Genomic DNA, 21,913 nt, shown 5'->3' on the forward strand with positions numbered 1-21,913 from the left:
GTTTTATTACTTTCTGAACAGTTAATGGGTTATCTGCAGACCTTATACTCCTTTACTCCTTCAATGTGTATGTTTTTCTAAAACCAAGGACAATCTCTTACATAATTAGAGAATAATTATCAAAATTAGGAAATTAACTTTGATACCAATTACTATTATACAGATCTCATTCAGCTTTCACAGATTATCCCAATAAAGTCCTTTATAGCAAAGAAAAATTCCCGGATCATCATGGCATTTAGTTATTATGTCTCTAGAACAATTCCTTGATCGTTCTTTTTTTTTTTTTTTTTTGTCTTTTGTGACAGTTGACATTTTTTAAGTGTCTAGGCCAGTTATTTTGTAGAAAGTACCTCACTTTAGGTTTGTCTGATGTTTCCTCATGATGGATTCATGCCGTATAGACTTGGCTAGGGTATCCCAGAGGCGATGCTTGGTTTATCTCAGGGTATCATCATCAGGAGATATATGATGTCACTTCATCCCATTTTTGATAATGTTAACACTGGTTGCTTGGTTGATTTGTTGATATGTCTGACTCCTCCTCTGGCCCATGAAGCCCTTCTCAAGGTCAAGGGGGGACTCAGCCTTCCTGGCATCTGGTACCTAATGATACAGAGATATAAGGAAGTGAAGAATAGATACCAACTGATCCCCTCCCATGTGTCTGGCTCTGTGGCCTCTTCTCACCTAAGCCTCACAGCAACAGTATAATTTAGTGGTTGTTGTGCTCATTTTATAGGTGTGCTCAGTGAAGATGAACAATTTGCGTAGTGTCACTTGACAGGTAAGCAGCAGATCCAGATTCAAATCCAGGTCTGCCACTTGCCATAACACTTAGGCACTGGCGACAACAGACGGTCAACAACAATGAGTGGTTTGTTTGTTTGTTTTTTAACTTAAACAGAAAAATCTAACACTAAGATCACTGAAAAACTTAATACCCTCCTACCTCAGCGAGGAGACTTTATTCATTTATCCCTTCAACATATATTTATAGTGGGTCTGCCATGTGCCAGGCAGTGTTATAGATCATAGTGATATAGTGATGAACAAATAACATATATTCTAGTGGGACTCTGCAAATACTAGCAAATCTAGCCAAAGAGCTTGAACACTAACAAGAAGGCGACAAGTAGAGCAGCTCCAGGGTTGAGTAATTTAGCAGTTCAAAGATGTCATGGCTAAGATTTGTGTTCCCTGAAATTCTCTTAGTTTTCCCTTTGGGGTTGCAAGATATTTGCCTTAGTTTTAAGCAAGACATCCTCAAAGGAAACCAAGAGGACATTCCTGTCATGATCCCTTAAGATGGGAAAAGAAAACCTTGAGAGAATCCTCCCAGTCCACTTCCCTTTCACCTCACTGGCCAGAACTATGTCACCAGCTTATGCCAAATCCACACTTGGCTAGAGGAATGAGCTACCATGCCTGGCTCAGGGAATCTGGATTTGTACCCCTACCACCCAGACCTCCTCCAGGCTCAGCTTTCCCCCAAAACACCTTCTGGTCAGAAGAGTTGGAAGAGAGTGAAAAAAAAAAATCAATTTTCTTTAAAGAAGCAAAGGTGGGGAAAGGCTGTTGAGTGTGCACCTGACAATATTTTCAAATCTTTCATTCACTAATTTCCCAAATATTTACAGCCTCTTGTTTATGCAAATATGAATTTGAGTCATTGCCATTCCTTATAGAATTCTCCCGCATGATCCATAGGTTATTGGTTCCAGAATCCCTGTGGATACCAAAATCTAAGGATTTTGGATTTTTTTTTTGAGACATAATTTACTATGTTGTAAATTAGTTTCAGGTGTACAGCAGAGTGATTCCATGATACATACATATATGTGTGTGTATATGTATATATATACATATAATTCTTTCTCAGATTCTTTTTCATTACAGGTTACTGCAAGATATCGTGTTTTTTTTTGTGGTAGAAAATCTTTTACTTATTTTTTAATCTGAGGATTTTGAATTTGAATTAAATTCAGAACTCACAGATAGGGAGGGCCAACTGTAGTCATTATATCAAGGTCTAATCTGTTTTCCTTACAAAGATACATAATGTCTCTCTTTATCTATCCTTGTATCTCTTGTCTTATTCCAAAATAAAGTCCCTCTTTGTGACGGTATAGAATCTTAGCCAGGGGAGGTTTAAAAAAATATTTAATAACTAGTTCTAGGTTGTGGATTGCCCACTGCACAGAGAGGGTCCTACTGGACCAGGCATCCACCATTTAGCTGCTGGATGGGGCCATCTAGGAAGATCCTGGCAGAGGGGTTAGGCAGGCTGGAGGGACACTCAGTCTCTACTATTTGCCAATTGATATGGAAGCATTTATTTTCATATTTTTAAAAATTTACTTTTTATTGAGATATAATTGAACTATAACATTATATTAATTTCAGCATGTATAGTATATTTGTATACATTATGAGGTGATCACCATGACATCTAATTAACATTTGTTACCTTAACTTAGTTACTAGTTTTTTTTCTTGTGCTGAGAACTTTTAAGACCTACTCTCTTAGCAATTTTCAAACATGCAATAAAAGCATCAACTTAGTCACCATGCTGTATATTACATCCCCCAGACTTATTTTTAAAATTTTTTTGCTTGTTAGGGCTGCACCTGTAGCATATGGAGGTTCCTAGGCTAGGGGTCTAATGGGCGCCACAGCTGCCAGCCTACACCACAGCCAAGCAAGGCAGGATCTGAGCTGCATCTGCGACCTACATTGCCGGATCCTTCACTCACTGAGCGAGGCCAGAGATTGAACCTGCAACCTCATGGTTCCTAGTTGGGTTCCTTTCCACTAGGCCATGATGGGAACTCCATTCTCCCTACCCCGGACTTATTTTATAGCGGGAAGTTTATACCTCTGAGACTCTTCAGTCATTTTGCACTCCCCAGCTCCCACCTCTGGCAACCACCGATCTGTTCTCTGTGTCTATGAGCTTGTTTTTTTTTTCTTTAGATTCCACATATAAATAAGCTAAGGTGGTATTTGTCTTTCTCTGATTTATCTCAGCATAATATTCTCAAGGTCTATCCATGTTATCCTAAATGGCATGATTTTATTCTTTTTTATGGTTAAATAACATTCTGTTTAGATCTTCTGCACATTTGAAAATCAGATTGTTTGCATTTTTGCTACTGAGCATATGAGTTCTTCAAATATTTTGGACACTAACCCCTTATCAGATATGTGCTTTACAAATATTTTCTCCCGTTCCATAGGTTGCCTTTTCATTTTGTTGGTAGTTTCCTTTGCTGTACAGAAGCATTTTGCTTTGATATAGTCCCACTTGTTTATTTTTGCTTTTATTGCTTTTACTATTTTGACACTTTACTGACCAATATGAGAGTGCCCATATGACAACCTGGACATGAGCTCCAATCTATGCAATGACGATTCCCAGTGTCAGTACAATGACCACAGCATGATCCTCCCAACTTCTGCCGATAGTTGGGTATTTGAGCTGCTTTCAATTTTAACTGAAATATGAAGCTCAGTTCTAAATGTCTCTGTATTGTTTTTCATATTTCATAATACAAAACATATATATATATATTTATAAATACTTATTTCATATTTTTGTTTCCTTGGAACACATTTCCCAAAGTGATGTTTCAAGGTCAAAGGGTATGATCAATTTTATAATTGGCACAGTGATTGACCAAGCATTTAACCAAAGGTTTAGAAACATCCTTGCCTACTTTTTTTACAGACTGCTATTGCTGGGGAGCTGGGAGGCACATGTGTAGTGGAAAGAGGGTGAGCGCTGGAGTAAGGAGAACTGGGCTAGATCTGGGCAATGTTATTCTACTTGAGGCTGGGGTTGTGGCAGTCTAAGGCTCTTTGGACCTTCGTTTCCCCAAGAATAAAATGGGGGAGTTACCATTTCTCCAAGCACCAGGCACAGCAGGCATTGCCTCCATCTGTTCCTGACCTTGGCCTTAGGCCTGGCCACCCTTGTCACCCACTCACCATGGCCCACCTTTGGGTGATGAACTACCAGAGAGCAGTGGAAGGTGCAGATTCTGCATCGTAAGAAGATGTGTAGAGTGCCACCTTCTGGTGTCAAGCGTTAGTGTCCACATGACTTTGGGGACCAAGCTGCTCCCCCTTGTGTCCCTGTGAGGATCTGTCCCAAGGATGAAGCTGCAGAAGGAAGGGGAGATTCTCCCCACCTAGACTGGGCCTTGGTGTTGGTGGTGGCTTTAAAGTGATAGCCTCTTTCTGCCAGTGAGACTCTGGGGGAGAGAAGAAGCAGAGTTGAAGGAAGCTGTTTTTGCTTTTGGAGACAGTGAAGTTGCTAGCAAAGGCCTCTTTGCAAAAGGAAGAGGCCTTCGTCAGTGATGTATTAAACCCTGTTTAGAGAGGCTGACAGCAGTGGTCAATCAGTCCACAAATATTTACAGTGCACCTACCATGTGCGAGACATGTACTAAGATAAACAACCTATGACAAGACAGGCAGGCTCCCTGATCTCCTTGTCTAGTGGGGAAGTTTGGGGATGAGATTCCCCAAACTGATATACTTTCTTTCTTTATTTAATTGAAGACAAAATGATCCCAGGCATAAAAATTTAAAACACAGTATTTCATCTCCCAAACACTGTGGCTGTTTTTATTTCAATACATTCTGCCCCCTGTACCCTTATGTACACACATTTTTACAGAGCTATATTCATGAGGCATGTTTTCCCAAAGTTAATACATTTCACTCACAGTACTCTTCTCTGTGTTGCTACTTAATCTTCATAAATATCCTTATAGCTCTCTAAGAGGTTGTATAAAAATCTGTGTAGCAAGTCCCCTAACCCCCTAAGCTTAGACTCATAATTGTTCTTTTTCTTTCTTTTCCTGCTGTTATAGATACTGAAATGTTAACTACTTCATGCAGACTTACTTCTCAGTGGTCATGAATATGGTTCATCCTATGTGTTGCCATATTGCTTCCTCAAAGAGCTGCTACTAAGTTGCAATGCTACCAACCAATATTATTTCAGTGAGTCAATTTTGCTGCAACATTAGGTGAATTCAATATTGTTGCTTTCACATATTTTTGAGAATTAATATTTTTAAATGGAGTCCAAAATTTGCTTTAATCCACATTTCTCTGGATACCAGTAGGCAGGGTTTTTTTTGCACATGACTATTTATAATTGCTCACATAAAATGTCTGTTCATGTTGTGGTTAAATTTTGAATGAGTTTCTTGTTTGATGTCTTTCCTTGGAAGAGAGAAAAGCAATAGAAGATTATAGTATTGTGGCCCAGGATGCTGGAACAGTACTTCCCACTTTAATCATGGGATAAATAACTCCTTCTGGAATCTTCCTAAGAAAGCTCAGCTATTTCAGAATCCAAAGCACACGTCTCTTCTGCTGCTCAAAGCTACTAAGTGAGAAAAGTGATTCTGTAACACCCTTGGCTGTGCTTGATTCAGTAGTGGAAATGACATAATTTCCCACTGTTTGTGAAAAAGAGTTGAACATTAGCCTAGGCTACAATAATGCAAATGAAAATTATGTGACTAGAGAGTTAATTTGTTTCCTAGTGACTCAAGAAATAGTGTCCTTGAGTGTTGGAGGGGTCCACACTCCAAACCTCTGGCCTAGAGATGTGAAGTGACTTGCTTAAATTTACACAACAAACTAGACCTCCCAGCTCCTGATTCCCCTTGCATCTTTCCCACATCCAGAATGGGAATGTTAATGAACCTGTGATTCTCTCCTTCACAGCCCCACCCTGTTCCTCTGTGTGTGTGTGTGGGGGGCGGATTGGCCACCTCCCAGCCTGGATGACTTCTGGAACATAGCTCTGGGAACACTTTCTGTGCTGGGAGTTGGTTTCCTTTTCCTACATAGCTTTCAACAAGGATTCTGGGCTGTTCCTCTCTGGGAACTCAAAGTAGTGAACCAGGCAGGGTTCTGAGCAGTAGCTATAGTACTTTTCCAGACCATATGTCTTTCTTATGAAAGGAGATGATGAATGTTAGAAGTGGGGTCTATGTGATGGAGAGCAATTTTGACTATGCCAAAAAGGCATTGGGGTTTAGTAAATACCTCACTAATATTTCCTGGGATGATTAGATTAAGAAGGGAACTAACATTTGAATAACACATATCATGTGTTAAAACTAATAGAATTAGAGGATACAACTCTATTGTTTGTAAAAAGGAGACCACACCAAAAATCTATACAAAATGAAAAGGAAGAGAATTATGACTCAGACAAGGGAGCAAGAAAAATAAAACCCATTAAAACAGCTAAGTGATCTGGAGATTATCAACCTCCATGAAAAAAATTTACACTGATAATAGTAAAGATGATTCAAGATCTTGGAAATAAACTGGAGGCAAAGACTGATAAATTGCAAGGGACATTGAGCAAAGAAATAGAAGACAAAGATTAAGCAAGCAGAGATGCAAATACAGTAGCTGAAATAAAAAAGTTCACTAGAAGCAACCAACAGCAGAATACAGGAGGCAGAAGAATGAAGAAGCAAGGTGGAGGACAGACTAATGAAAAGTACTGATGTGGAACAGAAAAGAGAAAAAAGATTGAGAAGAATTGAAGACAGTCTAAGAGAACTCTGGGATAATGTTCAATGCACCAATATCTATATTATAGAGGTGCCAGAAGAGATAGAGAAAGGGCCGGAGAAAATATTTAAAGAGATAATATCCAAAAACTTCCCTAACATGGGAAAGGAACTACTAACTCAAATCCAGGAAGCACGATGAGTACCATATAAAATAAATCCAAGGAAGACCATCCCCAGACACATATTCATCATATTGACCAAAATTAAAGACAAAGAGAAAATATTGAAAGCAGCTAGGGAACAGAAACAAATGACACACAAGGGAACCTCGATAAGGTTATTGGAAATTTTTCAGCAGAAACACTAGCAGGCCAGAAGGGAGTGGCATGATATACTTAATGCAATGAAAGGAAAAAACTTCCAACCAAGATTACTCTACCCAGCAAGGCTCTCTTTCAGATTTGAAGGAGAAATCAAAAGCTTTACAGACAAACAAAAGCTAAGAGAATTCAGCACCACTAAACCAGCTGTACAACAAATACTAAAGGAACTTTTGTAGGTGGAAAAGAAAAGGCCACAACTAGCAACAAAAATATCACAAATGACAAGGCCCACTGATAAATGCATACATATAGTAAAGGTAGGAAATCATCCACAAAAAAATATGCCACCAAAATCAAAAATCATGAGGAGGGTACAAATGAAAGACACTGGAGATGCACTTGCATTTAAGTGACCAACAATGTAAAACAATCTTGTATATATATAGACTCCTATATCAAAACTTTGGGGTAACTGCAAACCAAAAATATATAATAGATACAAACACAAATAAGAAAAAGCAATCCAAACACAACACTAAAGAGTCCTCAAACCACAAAAGAGAACAAGAGAAGAAGGGAGGAAAAAAGACCAACAAAAACAAATCCAAAACAGTTAATAAAATGGCAATATGAACATACATATCAATAAATACCTTAAGTGTAAATGGACTAAATGCCCCAACCAAAAGACACAGTATGGCTGAATGGATACAAAAACAAGACCCATGTATATGCTATCTTCAAGAGACTCACTTCAGTTCTAGGGACACATACAAATAGAAAATGAGAGGATGGAAGAAAATACTCCATGCAAATGGAAGTTAAAAGAAAGCTGGTATAGCAATACTAACATCAGATAAAGTAGACCTTAAAATAAAGAATATTATAAAATACTAAGAAGGACATTACATAATGATTAATGATTCAATCCAAGAGGAAGATATAACAATTGTAAGTAGATATGCACCCAACATAGGATCACCTCAAAATGTAAGGCAACTGCTAATAACTTTAAAAGGAGAAATTGATAATAACACAATAACACCCCACTTAATGCAATAGACAGATAATCCAGGCAGAAAGTCAACAAGGAAACACAGGCCTTAAATGATGCATTATACCAGATGAACCTAATAGATATATATAGAACATTCCAACCAAAAGCAGAAGAATGCACATTCTTCTCAAGTGCATAAGGAACATTCTCTAGGATAGATCATATTTTGGGCCACAAATCAAGCCTCGGTAAATTTAAGAAAATTGAAATCATATCAAGCATATTTTCCAACCATAACTCTACACAACTAGAAATTAACAAGGAAAAAAAACCTGCAAAAAATACAAACACGTGGAGACTAAACAACATGCTACCAAACAACCAATGGATGACTGAAAAAATCAAAGAGGAAATTAGAAAATACCTGGAAGCAAATGACAACAAAGACAAAACAATCCAACACCTATGGGATGCAACAAAAGCAATTCTAAGGGGGAAGTTTATAGCAATACAAGTCTACCTCAGGAAACAAGAAAAAGCTCTAATAAACAACCTATCTTTACACCTAAAGTGACTAGAGAGAGAAGATCAGACAAGACACAAAGTTAGCAGAAGGAAAGAAATCATAAAGATCAGAGCAGAAATAAATGAAATAGAAATGAAGAAAACCATAGAAAAGATCAATGAAACTAAAGGCTGGTCCTTTGATCTCTGTTTGCTTAAGTTTTAAATCTTATATTTCTTTGCTCAGTGTTTGCTGTAAATAATCCATCTTTGCCTCCAGTTTATTTCCAATGTCTTGCATCATCTTCAGCATCATCAGTCTAAAGTCTTTTCTTGGAAGCTGATAATCTCCAGATCACTTAGCTGTTTTTCTGGGTTTTTTTTCTTGCTCCTTTATCTGAGTTATATTTCTCTGCCTTTTCATTTTTATAGGTTTTTGGTGTGGTGCCCTTTTTGCAGACAACAGATTGTAACCTCTCTTACTTCTGATGTCTGCCCCCCTTGTGATTGAAGTCAGTAAGCGAGCTTGCTGTAGGCTTCCTGATGGGAGGGACTGGTGCCTGCCCACTGGTAGGTGGGGTTGATTCCTATCCCTCTGGTGGGTCAGGCTTTGTCTCTGGGTGAGATTAGAGGAGGCTGTGTACCTGGGGGACTTTAGGCAGCCTGTTTATTGATGCGTGGGGTTGTGGTCCCACCTGGATTATTGTTTGCCTTGGGGCTTCTCAGAGCTGATTTTCCCAAAATGGCCACCTCCAGAGAAATACATGCTGGAGAGCTTTGCCTCCAATGTCCTTCCCCCACAATGAGCCACAGTTACCTCCTGTTTTCCCAGGAGATCCTCCAAGATCTGCAGTCAGATCTGATCCAGATTCCTATGGATCCTCTGCTTTGCCCTGGGAATCAGTGCACATGAAAGCCTGTGTACACCTTTCAAGAATGGGGTCTCCATTTCCCCCAGTCCTGTGGTGCTCCTGAGCACAAGCCCCACTGGCCTTCAATGCCAGATGCTCTGAGGCTCTTTCTCCCAATGCCAGATCCCCAGGCATGGGGATTTGACATGGGTCTCAGAACTCTCACTCCTGTAGGCGAGTCTCTGTGATACAGTTACTTTCCAGTCTGCAGGCTTCCCACTTGGGAGGTATGGGGTTGTTTATATCACATAATCACCCCTCCTACCTCTTGATGTGGCTTCCTCTTTGTCTTATGAATTAGGATATCTTTTTGAAAGTTTCCAGTCCATTTGGTTGAAAGTTGTTCAGCATTTGGTTGTAATTTTGTTGTTTTTATGAGAGAAGTTGAGCGCCAGTCTTTCTATTCTTCCATCTTAATAGTCTCTCTTAACCCCAAAGATGGTTCTTTGAAAATATCAACAAAATTGATAAACCCTTAGATTCATCAAGAAAAAAGGAAAGAGGACTCAAATCAATAAAATTAGAAATGAAAAAGGAGATGTTACAAAGGACATCACAGAAATACAAGGGATCATCAGGGATTACTACAAGCAACTATATGCCAATAAAATGGTCAACCTAGAAGAAATGGACAAACTCTTAGAAAAGTACAATTTTCCAAGACTAAAGCAAGATGAAATAGAAAAGATGACAGACCAATTGCAAGTACTGAAATTGAAACTGTGATTAAAAAACTTTCAACAAACAAAAGTCCAGAACCAGATGGCTTCACAGGCGAATTATTATTATTTTTTCCAATTTATTTACTTATTTATTTTTTGTGAAATTTTATTTTAATTTTTTTAACAAAATAAAATACATATATTTAAACACAATTATATTCACACAGATTATTATATCATGGATCTGAAGAAAGAGATTAAGTGACTCCCTCTGGAGAGTGGAATGGAAAATATGCTGAGACAAATAGGAAATTTATTCTATACTTTATCCCATTTTGTATGGCTTTCATCTTTACTATTTAGTATTATCTATTACATTTCAATTTTTCTTTAACAATTAGCATTGTATTAAAATTGTGTATATTATGCAACTAAAATTTATAAAGAAGAAAGCCTTATATACCATTAAATATTTTATATAGCATAATAAAAAGAATAACAACCGGTAAGAATAACAAAAATAATACACCTTCTGGAAATAAGCAAAATATAAAATGCATAAATTGGTTAAAAAACAGTGTAACTATATAAATATGTCCTCACCATTTGTTACATCTCATTGATTCTTCAATAAAGGCATTACACCATTCTAGGTGATGTGATAAACAAGACATTGTACTATGAGAGAAATTGTTATTAATAATACAGTTGTAGAACTATATTATTTAATTGTACAGTTGCATTATTTAATTATAATCATAAATTCTTTGATGGAGAGGAAATCAGAATCAGATCTAAGAAGACTTCAGCATTCCAAGAATGATGTCAAATGACCCCCTTCATGGTGGATTATGCTCTTATTTACTATGAGATATATTTCTTCTCCAGAGATTCCTTGTTTGTGTATCAATTGTAGATTTTTGGTTTGCAGTTATTCTGAAGTTTTGATATGAGTCTATATGTATATGAGATTGTTTTAAGTTGTTGTTCTCTTAATTGCAAGTTCATCTCCAGTGTCCTTTATTTGTACCCACCTCTTCTCATGATTTCTGATTTTGGTGGAATAATTGTGCATGGATGATTTCATATCTTTACTGTATATATACCTTTACTGGTGAGTCTTGCCATTTGTGGAATTTTTGTTTCCTGTTGCTGTGTTTTCTTTTCTGCCTGGAGAAGTTCCTTTAATATTTGTTGTAAGGCTGGTTCAGTGTTGCTGAATTCTCTCAACTTTTGCTTATCTGTGAAGGTCTTGATTTCTCCTTCAAATCTGAATGAGAGCCTTGTTGGGTAGAGTAATCTTGGTTGGAGGTTTTTTCCTTTCATCATGTTAAGTATATCATGCCACTCCCTTCTGGGCTGCAGAGTTTCAGCTGAAAAATCTGCCAATAACCTTGTTGGGGTTCCCTGGTATGTTACTTGTTTCTTTTCCCTAGTTGCTTTCGAGATTTTATCTTTGTTTTTAATTTTGGTTAGTTTGATTAATATGTGTCTCAGTGTATTCCTCCTTGGGTTTATTTTATATGGTACTCGTTGTGCTTCCTGGATTTGAGTGAGTGGTTCATTTCCCATGTTAGGGAAGTTTTTGGCTATTATCTCTTGGAATATGTTTTCTGTCCCCTTCTCTCTCTCTTCTCCTTCTGGCACCCCTATAATACAGATGTTGGTGTGTTTAACATTGAGACTCTCTTCATTTGTTTTCAATCTTTTTTCTCTTTTCTATTCCACATCCGTAATTTCCACTAATCTGTCCTCCACCTCGCTTATTCGTTCTTCTGCCTCCTGTATTCTGCTGTTAGCTGCTTCTAGTGAATTTTTTATTTCAGTTATTGTATTTTGCATCTCTTCTTGTTTCAGTTTTATATCGTGTATCTCTTTGGTCAGTGTTTCCTATAAGTTAACCATCTTTGCCTCCAGTTTATTTCCAATGTCTTGCATCATCTTCAGCATCAACAGTCTAAAGTCTTTTTCCTGGAGGCTAAAAATCTCCTCATCACTTAGCTGATTTTCTGGGTTTTTTCCTTTCTCCCGCATCTGAGTTAACGTTTTCTGTCTTTTTGTTTTTATAGGTTTTTGGTGTGGTGACTTTTTCACAGATGCAAGAGTTGTAGCCTCTGTTACCTCTGGTGTCTGCCCCCCTTGTGGCTGAAGCCTTATGGGGGCTTGCTGTAGGCTTCCTGATGGGAGGGACTGATGCCTGTCCCCTGGTAGGTGGAGCTGATTCTAATCCCTCTGGTGGGCGGGGATTAGAGGGATGGGATGGGATTAGAGGCATCTGTGTGCCTGAGGGGTCTTTAGGCAGCCTGTTTACTAAGGGGCAGGGCTGTGATCCCACCTGGGTTGTTGTTTGCCCTGAGGCTTCTCAGCACTGACTGACAGGTGGGGCCAGATTTTCCCAAAATGGCCACCTCCAGAGAAAGGCAAGCTGCTGAATATTTCCGAGAGCTTTGTCTTCAATGTCCCTCCCTCATAACAAGCCACATTCACCCCTGTTTTCCAAGGATGTCCTCCAAGAACTGCAGTCAGGTTTGACCCAGATTCCTATGGAGACCTCGCTCTGCCCTGGGACCCAGTGCACATGAAAGTCTGTGTGAGCCTTTTAAGAATGGGGTCTCCATTTCCCCCAGTCCTGTGGAGCTCCTGAGCACAAGCCCCACTGGCCTTCAATGCCAGATGCTCCAGGAGCTCTTTCTCCCAGTGCCAGATCTCTGCACGTGAGAGTTTGATGTGGGGCTCAGAACTCCCATTCCTATAGGTAAGTCTCTATGAACCAATTAGTTTCCAGTCTGTGGAGCTTCTCACCTGGGAGGTATGGGGTTATTAATATAGCAAAATTGCCCCTCCTACCTCTTGATGTGGCCTCCTCTTTTTCTTCTGGAGTAGGGTATCTTTTTTAAGGTTTCCGATCCATTTGGGTGGAGATTGCTCAGCCTTTAGTTGTGAATTTTGTAGTTTTTAGGAGAGAAGTTGAGCTCCAGTCCTTCTATTCTGCCATCTTAATCCTCAATCTTCACAGGCAAATTCTATCAAACATTTATAGAAGAGCTAAAACCTATCCTTCTGAAACTATTCCAAAAAATTGCAGAGGAAGGAATAATTCCAAACTCATTTTATGAAGCCACCATCACCCTGATACCAAAACCAGGCAAAGACACCACAAAGAAAGAAAATTACAGGCCAATATCACTGATGAACATAGATGAAAAAACCTCAACAAAGTAATTGCAAACCAAATCCAACAATACATTAAAAGGATTATACACCATGATCAAGTGGGATTTAACCCAGGGATGCAAGGATTCTTCAATATCCACAAATTGTGATACACCACATTAACAAACTGAAGAATAAAAATCATATGATCCTCTCAATAGAAGCAGAATAAGTTTTTGACAAAATCCAACACCCATTTCTGATAAGAACCCTTAAGAAAGTGGGCATAGAGGGAACTTACCTCAACATAATAAAGTCCATACATGACAAACCCACAGCTAACATGATTCTCAATGGCAAAAAGCTGAAAGAATATCCATTAAGATCAGGAACAAGACAAGAATGTCCACTCTCACCACTACTATTCAACAGAATTTTAGAGGTCCTAGACACAGCAGTCTCAGAAGAAAAGGAAGTAAGAGGAATCCAAATTGGAAAAGAAGTAAAACAATACTGTTTGCAGATGACATAATACTATACCTAGAGAATCCTAAAGACTCTACCAGAAAACAGCTAGAGCTCATTAATGAATTTGGAAAAGTTGCAAGATACAAAATTCATACACGGAAATTGATTGCATTTCTATATACTAGCAATGAAAGATCAGAAAGAGAAATTAGGGACACAATTCCATTTATCATCACATAAAAAAGAATAAAATACTTAGGAATAAACCTACCCAAGGAGCCAAAAGACCAGTACTCTGAAAACTAATAAGATGTTGATGAAAGAAACAAAAAAATGACACCATCGGATGGAAAGACATACCATGCTCTTGGATTAGAAGAATTGCTATTGTCAAAATGACTATACTACCCAAGGCAATCTGCAGATTCAATGCAATCCCTATCAAATTACCAAGGACATTTTTCACAGAACTAGAACAAAATATTTTAGTTTGTTTGGAAGCACAAAAGACCCAGAATAGCCAAAGACACCCTGAGAAAGAAAAATGGAGCTGGAAGAATCAGGCTCCCTGACTTCAGACTATACCACAAAGCTATAGTCATCAAAACAATATGTTAGTGGCACAAAACCAGAAATATAGATCAGTGGAATAGGATAGAAAGCCCAGAATTAAACCCACGCACCTACAGTCAACTAATCTATGACAGAGGAGGCAAGAATATACAATGGAAAAAAGACAGCCCTTTCAATAAGTAGTGCTGGGAAAACTAGACAGCTACATGTAAAAGAATGAAATTAGAATCCTTCCTAACACCATACACAAAAATAAACTCAAAATGGATTAAAGACCTAAATATAAGACTGGATACTATGAAATTTTTAGAGGAAAACATAGGTCACACACTCTCTGACATAAACCCCAGCAATATCTTCTCAGATTCACCTCCTAGAGTAATAATATAATATTAATAAAATTAATAATATTATTATGAATAATAATAAAAACAAAAACAAATGGGACCTAATTAAACTTAAAAGTTCCTGCACAGCAAAGGAAACCCTAAACAAAATGAAAAGACAACCCACAGATTGGGAGAAAATATTTGGAAATGAAGTGACTGACAAGGATTGATCTCCAAAATTTATTTATTTATTTATTTATTTATTTATTTATGTCTCTTTTTTTGCTATTTCTTTGGGCCGCTCCTGCGGCATGTGGAGGTTCCCAGGCTAGGGGTCTAATCGGAGCTGTAGCCACTGGCCTACGCCAGAGCCACAGCAACGCGGGATCCGAGCCGCGTCTGCAACCTACACCACAGTTCAAGGCAACGCCGGATTGTTAACCCACTGAGCAAGGGCAGGGACCGAACCCGCAAGCTCATGGTTCCTAGTCGGATTCGTTAACCACTGCGCCACGACGGGAACTCCTAATCTCCAAAATATATAAACACCTTCTGCAGCTCAATGCCAAAGTAAACCAAACAACCCCATCAAAAAAAATGGCGAGAAGGTCTAAAGAGAAAATTCTCTAAAGAAGACATACAGATGGCCAAAAAACACATGAAGATATGGTCAACATCACTAATTACTAGAGAAATGCAAATTAAAACTACCATGAGGTACTACCTTACACCAGCCAGTATGACCATCATCAAAAAATCTACAAACAATAAATTCTGGAGAGGGTGTGGAGAAAAGGGAACCCTATTATACTCTTGGTGGGAATGTACATTGGTGCAACCACTGTGGAAAACAGTATGGAGATTTCTCAAAAAACTAAAAATAGAATTATCATTTGATCCTGGGCATCTATCCAGAGAAAACAATAACTTGAAAAGATACATGTACCCCATTGTTCATTGCAGCACTATATACAATATCCAAGTCGTGGAAGCAACCTAAATGTCCATTGACAGAGGAGCGGATAAAGAAGATGTGGTACATATCTATATAATGGAATATTACTCAGCCATAAAAAGTAATGAAATAATGGCATTTGCAGCAACATGGGTGGGGCTGGAAATTACCATGCTAAGTGAAGTTAGTCAGACAGTGAGACACCAAATCTTATGTTATCATATATGTGGAATCTAAAAAAAAGGATACAATGAACTTTGCAGAACAGATACTGACTCACAGATTTTGAAAAACTTATGATTGCCAAAGGAGACAGGTTGGGGCCTGGGGAGGGATGGGCTGGGGGTTTGGGGTGGAAATGCTATAAAATTGGATTGTAATGATCATTGTACAACTATAAATGTAATAGAATTCATTGAGTTAAAAAGGAAGATCACTGTGGTGGCAATATGAAGAAGGGATTAGGGATAAAAAAAATAATACATGCTCACTGTAGGTCATTTCCAGCATACATGCAATTCATGTGAATTGCAATACTTTAGTTTTAAGGGGCTGCTTGATAGGTCAAATAAAGCGAAAAAAGAATTAACAGATTTAATTTTGCAAAAACACCTATAGAGTAATGACTCAGAAATGGAGGCTCAGAGAGATTAAGTAACTAACTTGGAGTTCCCCTTGTGGCTTAGTGGAAACGAATCTGACTAGAATCCATGAGGGCACAGTTCAATCCCTGGCCTCACTCAGTGGGCTAAGGACCCGATGTTGCTGTGAGCTGTGGTGTAGTTCGTAGACATGGCTCAGGTCTGGCATTGCTGTGGCTGTGGTGTAGGCTGGCAGTTGTAGTTCCAATTGGACCCCTAGCTTGGGAACTTCCACAAGCCATGGGTGTAGGCCTTAAAAGCAAAAGAAACCAAATTTACGGTTTGTGATTAACAGATACAAACTACTATACCTAAAATAGATAAGCAATGTGGATTTACAGTATAGCATAGGGAAATATATTCAGTATCTTGTAAAAACCTATAGCGGAAAATAATGTGAAAAAAATAACTGAATCACTTTGCTGTACACCCCAAACTAATACAATATTTTTAATCAACTATACTTTGATAAGCAAAAAACCAACCAAACAAAAATAAATAGCCTTCTTTGACTACCTCTTGGGGATTATGGGAACTGACAGAGCTGACTCACAGCAAATGTTTTATAAATTGTGAAGCATGGTTCCTAGTCGGGTTTGTTAACCACTGAGCCACTACGGGAACTTTGGTACGTACATCTTTTAAAAAATTTTTACTAGTTGAAAAAATTGAAATATAGTTGATGTACAATATTTTCAGTTTCAGGTGTACTGCATAATCATTTGACATTTGTATATATTACAAAATAATTACCACAATGTCTAGTTACAAAGTTATTACTATATTATTGACCCTATTCCTTATACTATATATTACTTCCCCATAAAATATGTATGGCTTTAATTTTATAAGATGAAGCCAGATTGTTCCAAGCAGCTGTACCAATTAACATTCCCATGACAATGCACAAGAGTTCACTGTTCTACATCCTTGCCCCGGCTTGACATTGTCTGTTCTTTAAATTTCTGCCAACCTGATGGGTGGGGAAATGTGTCTAAACTTGGTTTTAGTTTGCATTTCCCTTGTTGCTAAGGAAATTGAGCATCTTTTCATATGCTTGTGATCCTTTCATATTTCTTTATTTCTGGAGTTCATGTCTTTGTCCCACTAAAAAATTCAGTTGTCTACTCTGGTCTTATTGATTTGTAGTTGCTTTTTATAGACTCTGGATGCTAATTCTTTGACAGTTTTATGTTATCTTCTCCAAGCCTTCAGCTTGTCTTACACTCTGTGATTTTTTTTTTCATTAAATTTTTTTGGTCTTTTTGCCATTTCTTGGGCTGCTCCCGCGGCATGTGGAGGTTCCCAGGCCAGGGGTCTAATTTGAGCTGTAGCTGCCAGCCTACGCCAGAGACACAGCAATGTGGGATCCGAGCCACGTCTGCGACCTACACCACAGCTCAGGGCAACGCCGGATCATTAACCCACTGAGCAAGGGCAGGGATCGAACCCACAACCTCATGGTTCCTAGTCGGATTCGTTAACCATTGCGCCATGACGGGAACTCCTCTTTAAACTTTTTAAATGATTTTTTTCCACTATAGTTGATTTACAGTGTTCTGTCAATTTCTATTGTATAGCAAAATGACTCATACATATATGTATATATATTATTTTCTTATATTATCCTCTGTCATGTTCCATCATAAACTTTTATTATCATTATTAGTTTGCTTTTTAGGGCTGTACTCATGGCATATGGAGTTTCCCAGGCTAAGGGTCAAACTGGAGCTACAGCTGCCAGCTTATGCCACAGCCATGGCAACACAGGATCGAGCCATGTCTGTGAACTACACCACAGCTCATGGCAATGCTGGACCCTTACCTCACCGAGTGGGGCCAGGGATTGAACCTGCATCCTCATGGATACTAGTCAGATTCGTCTCCACTTAGCCACGATGGGAACTCCCATAAACTTTTTTTTTAATGGGTCTCAAAATTTTGTGACAGATTTTTGGTCAAGTTGTTTTCATTAAAAAAGTACTGAGTTTTAAAACTAATAACTTGAAACTGCCACACACAAAACAAACATTCCACAAAACATCTCCTTTCCTTCTGAAGGTTTTACAATGGGTTATCATTAATAAGTCTTTTACTATTAAACTTAAATGGCCAATTAAGACAAAGAGTTCTGAGACCATTCTTCTACCATTGATTAAGACTGGGGTGGCACATATTGGGGATAATATTCATTTAGATTTCTGAGCTTTCTGAGCAGACTTGGTGACCTTGCCAGCTCCAGCTGCCTTCTTGTTCACTGCTTTGATGAAAACCACAGTGACCACCATCTGTCTCATGTCATGAAGAGCAAAACAGCTCAGGGGAGGATAGTCAGAGAAATTCTCAACACACATGGGCTTGCCAGGAACCCTATCAACAATGGTAGCATCACCAGATTTCAAGAATTTGGGGCCATCTCCCAGCTTTTTCCCAGAATGATGATCAATCTTCTTCAGTTCAGCAAACTTGCAAGCAATTTGAGCTGTGAGACAATCCAGCACAGGTACATATCTAGCACTGATTTGACCAGGATGGTTCAAGATAATCACCTGAGCTGTAAGGCCAGCTGCTTCCTTTGGTGGGTCATTTCTCTGATATCAGCCACACTGCCATGATGAACATGTTTGACAGACACATTCCTGACACTGAAGCCCTCATTGTCCCTGGAAAGGGCTTCACTCAAAGCTTCATGTGCATTTCAACAGACTTGACTTCATTTGTAACACTGACTGGACCAAAGGTGACCATCATGCCAGATTTGAGAATGCCAGTCTACATTGCACCCATGGACAGTACCAATGCCACCAATTTTGTAGACGTTCTAGAGGGGCAGACACAGGGTTTGTCATTTGGACAAGTTGGTGGCAAGATGCAATCCAGAGCTTCAAACAACATGGTTCTACTGGCGTTGCCATTTTTATGGGTGACTTTCCATCCCTTGAACCAAGGCATGTCAGCACTTGGCTCCAGCATGTTGTCACCTTTCCAGCCAAAAATTGGCACAAATGCTACTGTGTTGAGATTATAGCCACTTTTTAAAAAATATAGGTGCTGACTTCCTTAACAATTTCCTCTCAGCTCTTTTGGCTGTTGGGGGGCTCAGTGGAATCCACTTGGTTAATTCCAACAATTAGTTGTTTCACACCCAGAGTGTAAGCCAGAAGGGCATGCTCATGGATCAGCTCATTCTTGGAGATACTTGCTTCAAATTCACCAACACCAGCAACAATCAGGAAACGACAACCATCCTGGGATGTGTCTGTAATCATGCTTTTAATAAGTCTCTGTGTCCTGGGGCATCAACGATGGTCACATAGTACTTGCTGGTCTTTAATTTCCACAGGGAGATATCAATGGAAATAAGACACTCAGGTTCAACTTTCAGTTTGTCCAAGACCCAGGCATACTTGGAACCCTTTGCAATCTCAGCAGCCTCCTCCTCAAACTTTTTGATGGTCCTTTTGTTGATCCCACCACATTTGTAGATCAGATGGCCAGTAGTGGTAGACTTTTCCAAACTACATGTCCAATGACAATAACATTGATATGAATCTTCTCCTTTCACATTTTTTTTCTTAGACTTAATGGTGGTTCTCATGACACTTGTGTCCTGGTGGTGAACTTTCTGCAAAAAGCTGTGTTTTTTTTTCTTTCTTTCTTTCTTTTTTTTTTTTGATGAATAGAAGTTTTTAGCTTTAAAGCAGTCAACCTCATTTTTTTTTCCTTCATCTTTTCATTTCACTTTGGTGTCTTGTTTAAGAAATTATTTTTTCAACCACACAGAATCTATGGGATGTAGCAAAAGCAGTTCTTAGAGGGAAGTTCATAGCAATAAAGATCACCCTCAAAAAACAAGAAAAATCTGGAGTTCCCGTTGTGGCGCAGTGGTTAAGGAATCCGACTAGGAACCATGAGGTTGCGGGTTCGGTCCCTGCCCTTGCTCAGTGGGTTAACGATCCGGCGTTGCTGTGAGCTGTGGTGTAGGTTGCAGACACAGCTTGGATCCCGCATTGCTGTGGCTCTGGCGTAGGCCAGTGGCTACAGCTCTGATTAGACCCCTAGCCTGGGAACCTCCACATGCCGCAGGAGCGGCCCAAAGAAATAGCGAAAAAAAGACAAAAAAAAAAAAAAACAAGAAAAATCTCAAATAAACAACCTAACCTATCATGTAAAATAATTAGAAAAGGGGAACAAACAAAATGTTCAGTCAGCAGAAAGACAGAAATAATAAATATCAGAGAAAAAATAAATTTAATAGAGATTAAAAAGCAATAGAAAGTTGCAGGATACAAAATTAATACTCAGAAGTCTCTTGCATTCTTATACACTAACAATGAAAGAGCAGAAAGATAAATTAAGGCAACAGTCCCATTTTCTATGGCATCAAAGAAAATAAAATATCTAGGAACAAACCTACTTAAAGAGGCAAAAGATTGTACTTGAAAACTATAAGACTGATGAAAGAAACTGAAGATGACATAAACAAATGGAAAGATACTATGATCTTGGATTAGAAGAATCAATATTGTCAAAATGACTATACTACCCATGGCAATCTACAAATTCAGTGCAATCCCTATCAAATTACCAATGGCATTTTCCACAGAACCAGACTAGAAAAAATTAAAATTTTGTGTGGAAACACAAAAGACCCTGAAAAGTCAAAGCAATCTTGAGAAAGAAAAAAGGAGCTGGAGGAATCAGGCTCCCTGACCTCAGGCTATACTACAAATTTAAAGTCATCAAAACAGTATAGTACTGGCATAAAACCAGAAATGTAGATCAATGGAACCATATAGAAAGCTCAGAAGTAAACCCATACACCCATAGTCAATTAATCTATGACAAAGAAGGCAAGAATATACAAGGGAGAAAAGACAGCCTCTTCAATAGTGGTGCCGGGAAAACTGGACAACTACATGTAAAAGAATGAAATCAGAACATTCTCTTAAAACATACACAAAAATAAACTCAAAATGGATTAAAGACCTAAATGTAAGACCAGACACTATAAAACTCTCAGAGGAAAATATAGGCAGAATACTCTTGGACATAAATCACACCAATGTCTCTGTGGATTTACATCCCAGAGTAATGAAAATAAAAACAAAAATAAACAAATGGCACAGCAAAGGAAACCATTAAAAAAAGAAAAAGACAACCCACAGAAAGGGAGAAAATCTTTGCAATGAAGCGGCCAAAACGGGATTAATCTTCAAAATACACAAACATCTCATACAGCTTTATATATTAAAAAAACCCTAAACCCAATAAAAAATGATCAGAAAATCTAAATAGACATTTCTCCAAAGAAGACATACAGATGGCCAAAAAACAAATGAAGAGATGCTCAACATCACTAATTATTAGAGAAATGCAAATCAAAATTATAATGAGATATCACCTCACACCAGTCAGAATGGCCATTGTCAAAAAAAATCTACCAACAATAAATGCTGGAGAGGGTGTGGAGAAAAGGGAATCCTCTTACACTGTTGATGGGAATGTAAGTTGGTACAACCATTATGGAAAACAATATGGAAGTTTCTTAAAAAACTAAATATGATCCAGCAATCCCACTCCTGCGCATCTATCCAGAGAAAACCATAATTCAAAAAGATACATACACCCCAGCCTACACCACAGCCATAGCAATGCGGGATCTGAGCTGCGTCTGCGACCTACACCACAGCTCGTGGCAATGCTGGATCCTTAATCCACTGAGCAAGGCCAGGGACCGAACCCGCAACCCCATGGTTCCCAGTCGGGCCCGTTAACCACTGAGCCACAATGGGAACTAATAAAACATTTTTAAACAAGAAACTATTTTTACCAGAGGCCA

General features: G+C 38.6%; 1 protein-coding gene and 1 pseudogene across 1 annotated transcript in view; both read right to left on the reverse strand.

Moving 5' to 3' along the window:
- Window positions 1-318: 318 nt before the first annotated feature.
- APH1B (aph-1 homolog B, gamma-secretase subunit) overlaps window positions 319-21,913 on the reverse strand; it is a 214,118-nt gene continuing 192,523 nt past the window's right edge. The window contains exon 8 of the transcript XR_007133044.1: window positions 319-606. The gene's annotated coding sequence lies outside the window, so the exon portion shown is untranslated. The remainder of the gene's footprint in view (window positions 607-21,913) is intronic.
- Window positions 18,216-19,638, reverse strand: LOC125119170 (elongation factor 1-alpha 1-like; annotated as a pseudogene).

Source organism: Phacochoerus africanus, chromosome 2, assembly GCF_016906955.1.
Source record: "Phacochoerus africanus isolate WHEZ1 chromosome 2, ROS_Pafr_v1, whole genome shotgun sequence".
NCBI classification, from domain to species: Eukaryota; Metazoa; Chordata; class Mammalia; order Artiodactyla; family Suidae; genus Phacochoerus; species Phacochoerus africanus.